Source organism: Papaver somniferum, chromosome 10, assembly GCF_003573695.1.
Source record: "Papaver somniferum cultivar HN1 chromosome 10, ASM357369v1, whole genome shotgun sequence".
Lineage (NCBI taxonomy): Eukaryota > Viridiplantae > Streptophyta > Magnoliopsida > Ranunculales > Papaveraceae > Papaver > Papaver somniferum.
The window spans coordinates 155,808,077-155,823,506 of NC_039367.1; the positions used below are offsets into that span (position 1 = coordinate 155,808,077).

A 15,430-nucleotide genomic window follows, 5' to 3' on the forward strand; every position below is an offset into this window, starting at 1 on the left:
TTAAAAAAAAAAAGAGAGAGAGAATTTTTTTTTTTTAGAGACCTTCCATTTTTTGTAATTATTATTTTTTTTTATTTCTTTTCTTTTGCACTTTATTTGGACTTTGGACTTGGACAATTATTTTATTTTTTTTAAACCCTAAGGAAGGGTACATTAAATATAAAAATGTTTGCAGGGAAGGACGACGATTACAATATCGTCTTCATAGGAGTCGACTTCAGCGGTTCTGCGCCCGTCTGGTACGGGAGGTAAGCTTTCTAAACACCCGCGAATCCCCTGTCAGCGGGTTTATTGTATGCCTTAAGGTGAATATATGCTGAGGATTTGAATACGGTTGTTTTAATTTCCCAGTAAAGGGAAAGGCCTGGACAAATTAAGATAAGGACTCGGATTTCATCACCGTCTCCTTCTTGCCCGCTTTAGGAAAACGAAACCAAACGCGAACCTAAGCTTAAAATTTTGACTAGAACGAGACCTATAGGATAAAGAGCTTAGTAGGAAAGTCGTTCGAAAAATATTGGTTACTCTTTTAGCATACTTCGAAGTTCATGATGGTTTCTGTGAGTTGAATGCGTGACTGCGCCACCTTGTGATAGCGGTGAGGCCTTGGGTATCAAAGATTCACTGAGCTTCCCTCGCCTCAATTCAACTTACTTTGACTCGGATTGATTCCAGAGGGGTTTGCTTAAATTGTAACGAATTCCCTTTCGAAGGATTAGAAGCTGGTCTAGAAAAAATCTAAGTGGAGCCATCATGCTTTTTGTTTGCTAAGGTTTGATTTGGTCGATTCAGCCTTGTTTGTGATTGTGTAGAATTCCCTTGCAATTAAGAATGTCGAACTGGTATGATAGAATCCAATACAATGATTATCGACCTGAATTTGAATATGGACATCATCCTTTCTATGACCATGTTGGGAATAGTGGTTGGGAACGCCATCCTTTGGAAGGATATGGGTCATACCCTGGGGAGCCCAATTACTATCCACACATGCATCAGTCTTACGAGCAAGAAGATTATAGTACTAGTTCTTCGTCTCTAGAGGATACAATCAAACTATTGAAAAGTAGTCCTTTTTATGATCCCTATGTTCCTATTCCTCCTTTAGAAGAGTCCCTCAGGAAGTTAGCTGAGTCGACGCGTAAGTTAGCTGAGATGAAAGAAATACAATAATGAGTGAACCTTCTTTAGAACACAACCTCAAGCGGATAGCTGAGACGAACGAAAGAATTGCTCGAAATTACTTGAATTGCCAATATAGTGTATCCAATAATACCCTTGAGAATGAAGATAGTTATTTACATAATCAAGATAACAAGGTTAGAATTGGTAGTACTACTTGTTTTGATGAGGTTCGATCTTTTTCATGTTATTATGATGAGGATAGTGTTGATGGAGAATCATACTTATGTAGGAATAGTGATCAGGAAATGGTTACTCCAATTGAGCTTTACAATGATAATATTATTTCTAGTTCAAATCCAAATAATTTTAATAATTTTTCACCTATTCAAAAGGACGAGGATTTGACTAGAGATACCCTCGTTTTAGATGATGTAGTATTTCCTGTCTACGAAGCCGATGATAGTTTTGAGGAACGAGTTTATTCGGAGAATATTGTTTTGGAGTCTAGAAATTTAGAAACATTATACTTAGAAAAAGAAAATGAACTCGTAGAAATGAGTGAGGATGAACCCGACTTAGAAGAATCAATTGACCATTTTCAGGAATCCGATGACCTAGAAATTAGGGAAGTTGTGACTAGTCTTTCTAGAGACACAGAAAACTCTAAGTTTGGGGGTGATTATCAGTCTCCGTGTGCTTTAACTCTTAGAAATTTCCCTCGTGTAGGACTTGACATTTTTGCCTCAACCATCTTACAAGATTATCTTCGTACACTTTTTCCTGAACCTAATAATGTTCAGGAAGAAGTTCAGTTGTTAGAAACCCATCCTCTGGTTGATGTGGTTTACCTAGGCTGTGATACCAAGATTGATTTTGTTTTCCCACCAAAAACTTTTAATCCAATTGTGGGAACGTTTGAATTTCAGATGTGTCGGTTATTAAGTTTTGAGACTAAACCTAATTACTTTAGGATATTAGGGTCGACACATTTTCTTAAGAATGACCATCATTGTGGTCAACTTTGTGAGTCAAATCTAATTGACTTAGAGGATCCCCAATTATTCAGGTTGTTGTTATGTGCTTCTAAGTTCTTAGTTGAGTTTTTCCAGACTTTAATACCTGAACTGGATCTTAGCTTTGAGGAAATCCAACCGATGAAAACCTTTTACTTAGACCCTTTTATAGATCCTGAACCTGAACCACAACTAGATGTAGTTGTCTTAAGCAAGGGTATGTTCGGTATCTTCTTGGTTTGTTGCAGTTTCCTCTTCTTGTGGGTAACACTTTTTGATCCAGATGACCCACAGTTATTCCGGATACTACTATATGATTCTACGTGGTGACTAATCCTTTCTTGGTCTGGCTGAAGACTTTAACTTAACACTTCTTGGGAGGTAACCCAATATTCATGCGACACGGTAATATCTTTCCTTATCTCTTTTGCTTCATTGGTAACAGTTTCTCCTTGTTCATGCTTTTAATTTCATCTTTAGAACATTGAGGACAATGTTAGATTTAAGTTTGGGGGTAATGGGAGAAAGTTCTTAGTTGCAATAAATAAGCTCCAGAGACTAGAAATTTATACTAATTAAGGTTGACACTAACTAATCTAAGTGGATGGAGCATTTTGGTTGTAGGATTTGAGGAACCACTCTGATTAGATGGAAACATCTAAAGAGTCTATTCATAAAAGCACAGAGCTCAGGTGTTAGAAAAAGAAAACATGGTAGTTTCGCCATATCCTCGTGATGGAAACATCGAAAGAATCCTGATCACTTCTTTTTTTTTTCTTTTTACCATTACTAGGGTGAAATAGAGTGACTGAGATGAAAAAAAATAAAAAAATTGAGACCAGACCACCAGACCAACCGGAATAAATACAATAAAGTCGACCACTGGCACCCTTGTATATGCCAGCTAAGTTGACCTAGAGTTAGGATTATAGACCACTGGTTCCCTTGTATTTGCTAGTGTGTTGATATTAGTCCAGACCAGTATCTCAGTCCATTACGATAGGTTCACCTTAGTCAACATCATCCACATTTTTTTCTACATCCATCTTCTTAATCTATCCATGTGATTGGTTGACTCCGGTTTATGATGTCCAGAAACTATCTGAGTAGAGATCTGTCACTTTATATGAATTTTAGTATGCTTGAATGCAACCTCGTGTACAACAATTGGAATTTCGCATCAGGGTACTTCCTCCTGTAGTCAGTAAGTATGCCAACCAAGGAGATTCTTTAGTGCCTTCCAAGGTTCTGCATAGATAGCTAGGGTCTGGAGTAATGGTTTTGTGGGAACACCTCTGGTAAACCCTCCCGAGATTAACTCGGTTTTATTTATTTTTTATTAGTTATGCCCGAGGACTAGCAAATAATAAGTTTGGAGGTTTGATAGACGCATTTATGTGTCTAATTTGTCCTCAATGTTTCGTATTGTTGGTACTCGTTTTCGTCCTTATTATGGTATTTTGTGTATTTTTAGGTATTTTTGGAAAATAAATATTGTTGGAAAAATCGGCTCGAAAAATCACTCGGAACACCCCCCGAGGACACTTGCTATGCGGAGCCCATATTTGGCTAAGGGGCACCCCAAAAAGGCAGCTGCTATTCGCACCCCAGATCTGGTTAGGGGGACACCATCTTATTCATTTGAAACTTAAAAATTGGCGGGAAAAATGTGGCAGCTCTCTGAGAATGTTTCGATCGAAATTTGTAGATGTTCTAGGTGGACTAAAGGGCTGAAACTTCATGGGTAGTTGTGATATGTCATAAAAGAGCTGGTATGGGTGTTTGTTTCGATCAAATTTGGCTGGAAAATCCATGACAAGGAATCAGGGAAGCCCGTGCATGAGAAGAATAGTTCACAGGTTTTGGAAGATTTATGCATGTTCTTCTCGTGTATGATGACTCTAGCAACACTCTGGACCGTGAAGAAGATAAATGAGGAGATTTTGCAGCTGTGGAAACACGTGAGAAGCTAAAACAGGGAAGAAAATATTCCTAGAATATTTGTTTTCACTGCCGAGTTTAATGAAAATTTGTGAGAGTTATGGCGTGATATTTTGCTGCTCTTGAGTATATATAGGGTGAGGGGATCATAGAGAAGTGAGGGGGAGATATTGGGAGAAGTTTAGAGCACCACAGAGTCAAAAAAAATCGAATTTGCAGAGAGACCACCTGCTGCTGTTGCTGCCATTGAAGAAAACTGAAGAACACGAAGAACGGACCTGCACCAGCAATCGTTTTCCTACAGGAATAACGACTCACACCTGTGGGTCGTACATCAGGAAGATTTATTTGCTACAGCGTTTGCGACACAGCTGCAACAGTCTTATTTTGTCACTGAGGGTCGTAGTTATCTGGTTTGTAACAAATATAATTGTTACAAACCCGGTTTTATTGTATTTCTCATATTCTCATCATTTGTAAACCATTTTTGAGCATCAATGAAATTCTTTGAGAGGTTTTCCAACATGATGAGCGGCTAATTCTCTCGTAACCAAGGCAATGGATGAAGCTATTCGCACATGAACAATGGGTAACTATTTCATTTTCTCTAATATTTAATTATAATTCACTCAATCATTGCTTTTGCAGAGTTCTTAAAAGTTTACATAATTTTCTTCATTAGTTGTGATTCAATTAGATAGGTTATGCTTTGGTTAGATAATCTATGCTTAAGGGATACAATTAATTTTTGAGAATATGTTTGATTATTTGTGGATTAAGAGATAAAGGATTAAAAGGATAATTAGAGTTATGAAATATTTGACATCATTCGTGTGTAATAATGGATTCTAGTGTCTTGGTTACCTCTCGCCCACTTTGTTAATATTTTTGTATATAATTTTATTAAATCTTTAAATTTAATCTTCACAAGTCCGAGAGTTTGAACCTCATTACTACAACAACAATCAAAATTAATATCATTAGCCAAAAGATTAGTACTGTCGATTTTTCAGAAAGAGTTCTGAAAATGCATGGCGTAATATATCACAAAAAAGCATTTGGGTATTGATATGCGATTGTAGTGGGAGTTGAAGCGTAGGCCAACGTGACAACAACAGTGCAAGTCAGTAGGATCAATGGCAAAGCAGTAAGCTAAGTGACGGCATTTAGTACTAGTCATAAAAGCATTGGCAAGGTTAAAGGCCAAGAAAGGTTTGCTGATTTTTGAGAAGGGCTCAGAAGCGTACAAGGCCAGAAAACAAGTATAACGAGTATACTTGGTTGCATTCAACGAGGACGTTGAAAAAATTAGGTGGGGGAGGTCTAGGACAGGGATGAAAGTCCCATATAAGCTAAGAATGGATTTCTTTTGGGTACAAAACTTAATTATGATCCTGTTTAAGAACTCCGTGTTCTGTTTATAGGTGACTACTCAAAATCAATTAAAAGATATGAATGAATAGCATAAAATAAGTCCCATATAATGTAAAAACGATATTACCTTTGGTTTGCCACCAGTGGTAGTACTTTCTGCTCCACCAGTTTCAACAGAAAGTAAAGTGTCTAAGAGGAGCATTGGGAGTTGGTTTTAGAGCATGAGCATGTATCTCCTTATATAAGGGATTATGTAAAGAGATCACGGTAACTAAAGATTGGGTCATTAAAGGCATAATCGTTAATGGTTCCTGTGGAAGTTTGAAAAATCTAGAGCATGAAGCAGCCATCCAGCATCATGAGCTGCATGAATTGGTCGCTGTAGTTGCTATGTTGATCTCGATAGTCGTTATTTGCTTCATCAAGCCAGTCATAAGAAGCAAGGACGTGCTTACCAACCAGATGAAGGGCATCTTTGTAAGACTCAATCGGTTTGTTAGATCTCCTGAGGAAATGGAGTACTCCTCTGTGCTTGTGTTTCTCCATCTGATTCAAGTGATCCTCTCCATGATGGTAGGTATGACAGGGATGCAAGTGGCGCAAAATGATTACGCGTTACAAAGTTGCAGGTCAAGTCAGTGTGCAGCCAGGATGGCGCGACACTGCGTAGACTGTCAAGTGCTAAGAATGGCATAACCCCGCAGGGTCAAAGAAGTGCAAGGGTGACACTACATTGTAAATGCATTTGACTAAGTAATGAAGCTATTGTCTGACACAATGAAGCTTCATTAAGTAGAAGGCAAGATAAAGCCAAAGTTGCAAGATGTGACATGCAACATGCGAGTTGGCATGCGGCATGTTGGCATGTCCGTGGAATTGAGTTGGCCCAAACTCAAAGACGATGCAAGCATGTAGAATAGATCTTTCACGCATGCTGGTATCTGGTAAATACATTTCTTCTCCCAGTGATCCACCTCATTCCGTTTATCCATCTTCTGTAGTTGTTCTTTCACATCAATTACCCATTTACTATTGCGTCTGCTGCTACTGCTTTCATGATAATGCTCAACTTCCTGACTATTAATTCTAGAAAGTGATATCGAGGACAACGACATGCTTGGATGATAAGAACAATGATATCGAGAACGATAAAGACAGGACAATACTAATTCAACAATGAGTGAGGAGCAAAAGGATTAGGAGATAGCAAAAGACTACTGGTTTGTTGAATCGGATTCCCTCTCTTTCTGGCGCTTCTTTAATAAAGTCTCATTCTAATTTCAGGGTTTCTTTAATCGAATCGATTTATTGTAAATTATCATGCTTCTTCAATTATACAATTCAACCTTTCTCCTAAAAAAAAGAGAAAAGAAAAAACCATTCGAAGTGTTTTTTCTTTGTTCTTTCTTTTCCTTCTGAAACGCGAAAATGTAACCATGAATCAGTAAAGTAAATTTGTACTACTTTCCCTTCCGACAGAGGTTTTAACAAAAGAAAAAGCATTGGACCATATTTCCTTCTAGCGCAAACTTCCTGAATCACAAAAACTGGAATATCAGGAGAACATTCCATGCATGCAGTGAACACCAAGACAGTACTTATGATTATGAGCTGGTTCGCAATTTTGGCTGACCCAAGAGACTGACACTTGATCGGTTTAGTACAGTTTGTGGTGATGCTGACTATTTTTAACCAACCCTTTCTTTATGTCATTGTTACACATACTTGTATGAAAACTTCATCCTTCTTGGGAAACTAATTGCAGATCACCTCAAGCTTATTCGCTAATGGAAGATTTTATGGTAGATGTAGGGGCGAAATATCGCACAAAGCAAATCCACAACCCTGCCTCAATTAAGACCACCATTAGCACGAAGAGTATAGAAATTAGGAAAGATTATTCACGCGATAACTAAGAAGACACGTGAAGAGGAGCCACGCGATAAATACAAGGCGACGTTTACCCAAATAAGCACGAAGCAGCAACGCGAGAAGACAATGACATCTCCCCAAAGCCTGGCGAATGAGACAAACTGAAATAAAATCAGCTAACAGAGATTTTGCATGTGATCATCAGTTGTCTTCTACTGATGTATTTTCCTATATAAGGATTTAAATAATGAAGGTTGCTAGAAGAGAATTCGGTCAAGAGAGAGAACCAAGAACACTCACAAAGAAAAGATAGAAGCCATTAAAGTTCATCCCAAGATTTATCTCTTCCATTGTTGTATATAAAATACCTTTGTGATCGTTGTAAGAACCTCATATATTCAATACAAAGTGTTTGAGAAAGATCATACTAGTGTCAAGTGGTGTATAATCTCATTAATGTCTGAGTTGATTCAGATGACTTAGGCTTTTTGTTATTATCATCTCGTTATGAGGCAAATTTCGCACAATGGAAAGAGACAGAGAATATGCTGATAACATTACGAATCAATCTTGATCAAGAGCATGTGTGATTAATGATAGAAAACCGGAACCTAAAAAGGAAACTGCGAGAATACGAACAGGGAATAAAATACGGAGAAAGCTACAAAAGATCCTGTAAAGAACGATACGTTGAAAGGAAAGCAAAGTCAAAAGAGATAGACAAACAACTATGGAGCGAGGTGTATCAACACGAGCGAAAGGGAAGAAAGGTGGGAAGAAGAGCACTATATCAGAATAAACAAGAGGCAAAGATGGCTCAACACGGGAGTCACATCGAAACCATAACAAGGAGAAACCAAGGGGCCGGAAATACGATACAAACTACATGCATGTTAAGAAAAATTTAAGAACCACACGACGAAGCGCTAAGGAGAACCTACAAAGGCAACAACAAAAATAGCCACACTCACTAGTAGAAAAGTGACATTTAGTAACAGTTCAAACTTTTATAAAGTAACAGTTCGTAAAATGCCTGTTACTAAATGTTAGATAGTTAAATAACAGTAACACTTTTCGTAAGAACTGTTACATAATGTCATCAGGTTGTATACTGTAACTGTTATTATAGTAAGTGTTACTATATACCCATGTTACTGTAACATATTTTGTATGTCGACATTACCATTACAATTCTTTAAACCAACTGTTACTATATACCTATGTTACCGTAACATATTTAATATGTCACCGTAGTTGGCATTATCGTAACGTTTTTTAAACTAAATGTTACTATATATCTATGTTACTTCAACATGTTTAATATGTTACCGTAGTTGACATTATCGTGACATTTCTGTAAATTATTTATTTGTATAACTAGTTTTGGGTATCCGGTTCAAAAAAATAACTAGTTATGGACTGACATTAATTTAACATCTTTTGATTTAGTTCTAAGCATGATAGCTAGCCATGGCTCGTACTGATGGTTACCTAAGGTTTGAGAAAAAATCGAATATAATACAAAATAATAAACAAGTTGTAAAAATATGTAGGAATATTAAAAATATAAATTGTGTTGTAGTTGCGTGGTGTGACGACGAAGGTGGTGGAGGTATAGTTTACTGTCTAATGAGAGTAAATATTTTATTTGGATAACATTAAACAAAAGGAAAACATGGAAGAGTGGTTCAAGAATTATAATTAATGCAATAGGTCTCAAGGTCGAATCTTGTGAAGTGTACTTTTATAGAATTTATATTTCATGACCAAGAAGACCAACTCATGGTAGTGGACGCGGCGGACATGGTGGTGACGGTAGTGGAGATGCTAGTGTTGATGGTTGTGGCAGTGCTGGTGGTGGACGTAGTGGTGGCGCTAGTGGTGGAGGTGATGGTAATCAGTAAAAACTGTCAGTTTTTATGACAGTTTCAATAAAAACTGTTACGGTTACTCAAACAATAGCAACAGTTTGTTCCCAAACATGTTACAATAAACTGCTAACGGTAACGGTTTTATGTAAAATAGTTACAGTAGAAATTATTCAGTAACATATATTTTATAAAGTGTTACCGAAAACTACCAACAGTAATAGTTTTAGAATTTATGAGTAATTTTTCAATAGCCTTTTCGTAACAGGTTTTATAAACTTTCCGTAACAGGGGCTTTAGTAACACCGCAGAAAAAACTAAAACTGTTACGGAAATAATACAGTAACAGTTTTTAACTATTACAGATCATCATTTTTCTACTAGTGACTGGAGGGAAAGTCCCTACCCAAACCTGGGAAGAAAGAGAGGGAACGACCGTCTATCGGACCTCACTTATCGTACAAAGACGACATGAAAAGGGGCAGCACTCAATATGCCAAAATGAAAAAAAAAAATATGTATCGATTCAAAGAAAATTTAATATGAAGCCAAATTCTTTCCATAAGCGAGCAAACAAAGGCGAAATAAAGTCTCCGTGACAAAGCTACAAATTCTCTCGTAAGACCTCAATAGGGGGAAAGAAGTTACTATTATAAACCCTCTAACTAGGGAGGCTAAGACGGCGATTGTGGCGTGTCAACTTAGTTCGCGTGGTCGTGCGACGGCGTTTTAACACGATCACTCAAGAGGCGACCCTTAAGCCCTAACGCGCGTCACAATTAGGGGCATCATGGAGAAGTTGCTTAGTAAGATGAAATGCCTCTGCACTGGAGGACCCTGAGAACGAACCACTCAGGGAAAACTTCTCCGGTAAGGGGTGTCGAAACGTGCCAGTGGAGATAGTAGACGGCCTGACATTGTTCCGCACCCGGTACAAAGAAACCCCACTTACGGTGTGATCTCGCTTCCAGGCGAAAGGCAAGAGGTCACGACAACACTGGTCATTGCATCACTGGATGGGAGGATCCCAACTGAAATGGTTAAGGGTGACCTCCTTAAAGGGGCGATTCAGGGGGAATATAAATGGACGAAACCCTCCACTAGGTTGTTGATTGTGTCAAAGACGGCAATGTATTGGGGCTTGTTACTCACGGGAGTATCTAAGGCCTGGTATATTGTCGCGCGATAACCTGAGGAGGTTAGAATACTAACACAATTAAGGCGAGACGGATGGCCAATGACTCGCAAGAGCACATGGAACTGAGATTTTGTCGCCCAATATTGAAGACCCACCCAAGGCGACTATGAGTCCTTTATGTTCTCTATGTGGGGAAGACAATAAAACCTTAATTAGGAGGAAAGTAAGACCTACGAACTCATGCAAATATATGGAGCGCGAAAGAAACTGAAGCACTGAAAGATCACCTCAGCGAATGAAAAATCATGCCGAGGCAAGTAAAGTTCGCACCCTAAATACGAACAAGTGAAGCAAACACATCCTTGCCCAACTAAGTATTGATGAAACTCAAAGCAAGTTTTAAGATTTCTATATCAACGTAGTGCACAATATAATCGTTCACAGGGATAGTATATACCGCAGACATAATATTACGGAAAAACCTTAGAGTTATACGTTAGCTCGCAAAAATAGAAATCTGCATTAACCTTACAACCTAAGAGCAGTATTTACGAAGCCATAATCTTCCTTCGAAGATGGAAAGCAGAGGAAAGTATGGGGATTTTAAAATTCACATGTTTCCCATCTCCTCAGTCAAATATGCAATTTTCACAAAAACAAAAACACGGCCAAAAGAGTGACATAAAACATTAAACAACAACGAGATACTTAACTATATATATATGTTATATTTTCAAAATGATAAACAGAAAAAAGAACACAGATTAATAATCATGCCCCCCAAGCTTGGGAACGCCCAGAAAGAACGATGTAACATAAAGGAAAGTGTTCGAAAAAGAAGGCGATCAAAAGGCAGCCCAATCATGAGAAGGAGAAGTCACTTGCGAACAATCTCCCGCCCCAGGTTGCGAGACAATGGGAACATCGCTAAGAGAAGTCGAAGGAGGTCCTTGATGATCATGACCATCCCAAGCAACATGAGATGATTGATGATCGCCATGACCATCACCAGCAGCGACTTTATCAGCTTCATCCCACCCATCCTCCTCTGCGAACTCATACTTAAATTCAGCATTCCCTTCATCAACATCCTCCTCGTCAGCTTCTTCCTCACTGTTGAATCGTTCTTCCTAAAAAAACTCTCCCTCTTCACTAGTCCCGATCTCCACAAACTCGTTCTTAGGAACGGGAACGTCCGGAAATTCCCTAGTAGGAAGATTATTCTCGGTAGTGACGCGATCAGCAGTATCCCTAGGAACCCTATTGCATAGCCTCTCCGCCTCGTGACCAGCATTAGTAAGTTGGGATTTCTTGCGACGCTTCAACAATGCGTACCTAACTTCCATGGTTTCCTTTTTATTTCTCAGCCTCCGTCCTTACGCGAAGAAGCTCATCATTAGTTAAACAAAGCTTTCCAGACAAGTCAGCCACCAGCTGCGAAGAAGAGCCATCGCCAGTCTTGAAGGTCTCCAACTCATGCTGCGATTTCTCAAACTTTCCCTCAAAGAAGCCAACTCAGACCTCAAATTCTTCTCATTTTCTGCAAAAAATAAAATTTTCAAAACATGTCGGAACACTTAAAGAGAGAAACAAGTCGCCGAAATTAAGATAGGCTATAAGGGACACCTTCTCTATCCATGATCACAGAATCTAATGTCTTCTGGTGCTGATCTACCCAACTAACATATTTAGTAGCGGCAACCCTATTATGTTCAATATCTCCCAAGGCCATATCAAAGTCATCATTATCGTCAATTCTAAGATGATTCCGAATCTTTTCAAGAATCACGCGAAGCTCGTGATTCTCTTCTTGACAATCTCGCAGAGTTGCCTCCCCATCCTCAACGGCCCTATTCTTTTCAAATAAAAAGGTCGCCTTCTCATTACTTAGCTATCGGGACCTTGCTCGAAGAGATCGGATGCAAAACCTCAAATCAAAGATAACCCCATAACATTTCCTGAATTCAAACTTAAGATGATTATACTTTTGCCGATAATCCTCAGCGTCATCTTCAACATCAATGTCATCATTATCGGACAATTCCAAATTTTGTTCAAGGGTATTAAAATGCGCTAGAAGAGCTTTCATATCTAAATTCGCAGCCACAACAAGATCAGACAAACTGAAGACTTCTGCAAAAAAAAAAAAAAAAGAAACCTCGCGACCCTCGACTAAGAAGAACATTCCTAAAGGACCGATGAAAGAGTAAGACAAACAAATAAGAAAGGCACGAAGACTCACCTTCTAATAAGTCATTGCGAACTCGAGCATCCTTCACCGCGCTCACAGTTGTCGATAATTCATTATCAAGTCTGTCATGATCCTTCCGAAGTAAGGGAAGATATCTGATAAGACTGGGAACGAACCACGCTTGCTACTTTACGATAATCCTCAATCTGAGCGATGGTACGACACGAATTCTGAAAGGCGAACACAAATAATATCAACGGGGCGACCTCATCAAACAAGAGCAAAATTGCCCGACAAGGAACTTACCAAATAAATGAATGCGAGATGTTGATCCAGGGAAAGCTTGGAATGAAACTCCCATCCAAATTTAGAGACACCGTCAGAAGGGTGAGAAGCAAGGTTCAGCGCCAATTCACGGACATGAGCGAGGATGGGATCAGGCATGGAGAACTGGTAAATAGAAACTATCTTGGAGACAAAATCCACGGCGGTGCAATTAAGAACTTCTCAGGTGACATCGCATGGGAAGAGTGGGTAAAACAACTTGAGCCCATTCCTCTATCGGAATCTGCAATTAAGAACTTCTCAAGCGAGAATAACACGAAAGGATCATTAGTGTTGGCTGGGGTAGATGCATTGGTAGATCCCAGGGTCAAGGGGTTAACCACATTGATGAGGGGTTTATTTTTCAACACACCCCTGGACCTATTCCTACTCTGCCTATATTTGCTAGTTTTCGCCCTTTTGGGTTTAGGCGATACAAGAGAATCTTCGCGATCAAACTCCTTACCATCACCCTCATCATCTTCTTCGCCCTCTTCTTCATCATCAGTCTCCTCCTCATCAAAAACATGCTAAGCGAACAGAAGCAAAGTTTAGCGAAAGGAAATAATAAGACGCATTCACAGAACAGCGATTCATTTACCCTTTTAGAGCGCGAAGGCCTTTTTCCTGACTTAGCCTCAGCAAGCTCCTTGATCTTCTTCTCGGCAGCAAGCTTCGCCTTCTTCTCAAGTGAGACAAATTCTTGCGCCATCTACAAATACAAAAGAAGCACATGAGGAAAAGACCACAAGGCAAAATAAAGCAAGGAACAAAGAAAAAGGAAACACATACGCATTCCTCCGGAGCAGCCCGAGGACTTCTATCTAGATCACACCCCATAAAAGCGGACTCTCAATAATCAGATAAAAATTCATCCATCCAGGGTTGCTTGAATTACGGAGAAGGGTGTTAGTGTTGCTATGCTGGTCCACAACGTCCATAAGCGTCTTCATAGTGGGCTTCAACTTCGCCCTAGTCAAGCGAACGCCTCAGCGCGAGCCGTCCCTGAGAACCCAATTCACCACATACTGCTGAAAGAAAGACTCAACAGTATAGTCTGCAGGATCGTAAGGTTCCACTATATCTGGGCAGAGAGACTTCCCTACACCAGTTGGACAAAGTGAAAACTCACGAATAATGCGAATTGCATCTCCACCCAACTGGTAAGCAACCCGATCCATCTGCGCAAGAATTTGATAAAACAAGGAAACCTCAGGGTCAAAAAGAGGAAACGAAAGACCAGACTTTAGTTGCCCAAACGCGACAGGCATACGAGTCGCGTTCCACGAGCCCTCTAGTATCTTCTTTTCACTTAGAGGGATAGCAAGCGGTGAACCAGATGGAACAATAATCTTGAAACCCTTATCCTCTAGAATGGCTCGGTGACTTTCCAAGACATCAACCCATTTCTTAGCAGGCTTTCGCTTGGGGCTACATCAAAGTATGGGGATGTTAGAACTTCAAACGATAACAATGGAAGAGAAAAAAGATCATAAACATTAAATGATTAATTGAGGCAAAATTAACTTACCCAGAAGATGATGAACAACAACAGCAGCAACAGACATATCTTGATCTGCCATGAAGCCAAAAATGAAGAACTAAAAAGAAGAATTCGGAAAAAGAAAGTAGACAAAGAAGAGAGAAGGAAGAGTAAGAAAAATAAAAACTTTCTTTCTTTTACCCCTCTCATAAATATTTATCGGAAGGGGAGAGGTAAAGACGTGACGCTTAAAGACGAGGAAACCGCTAACAAGTGTAAGCAGTTACGCGGAAATTACGGCAGCATGTCGGGTAAGATAGAGGAGACGAAAAGACAAGTCTGACACGAGGCATTGACCAAGGAATCTCGCATTATTCCACTTACAGAAGAACAATGCGAGAAGAGGCAAATGTAGGGGAAAAATATCGCACAAACCTAATCCACAACCTCGCGTCAACTAAGACCTCCATTAGCACGAAGAGGATAAAAATTAGGCGAAGAGTAATCACGCGATAGCTAAGAAGAGACACGAAGAGGAGCCACACGATAAATACAAGGCGACATTTACCCAGATAAGCACGAAGTAGCAACGCGAGAAGACAATGACATCTCCCCAAAGCCTAGCGAATGAGATAAACTGAAATAAGATCAGCTAACAGAGATTTTGCATGTGATCATCAGTTGTCTTCTACTGATGTATTTGCCTATATAAGAATTCAAATAATGAAGAGAGAGGAAGGTTGCTAGAAGAGAATTCGGTCAAGAGAGAGAACCAAGAACACTTACAAAGAAAAGATAGAAGCCATTAAAGTTTATCCCAAGCTTTATCTCTTCCATTATTGTATATAAAATACTTTTGTAATCTTTGTAAGAACCTCATATATTCAATACAAAGTGTTTGAGAAAGATCATACTAGTGTCAAGTGGTGTATAATCTCATTAATATCTGAGTTGATTCACATGACTTAGGCTTTTTCTCATTATTATCTCGTTGGGTGTAGATATCATATTTTCGGTAGTTATAGTAGAAAGGAAAATTCGCATAAACCAACATAATATAAGAAACATGATTTGTGGATTTTATGGTAGCTCTATCAATTA

At 39.1% G+C, this 15,430-nt stretch overlaps 1 pseudogene; it reads right to left on the reverse strand.

The window, feature by feature from the left end:
- LOC113316624 overlaps window positions 1-6,568 on the reverse strand; it is a 13,495-nt pseudogene extending 6,927 nt beyond the window's left edge.
- Window positions 6,569-15,430: the final 8,862 nt, after the last annotated feature.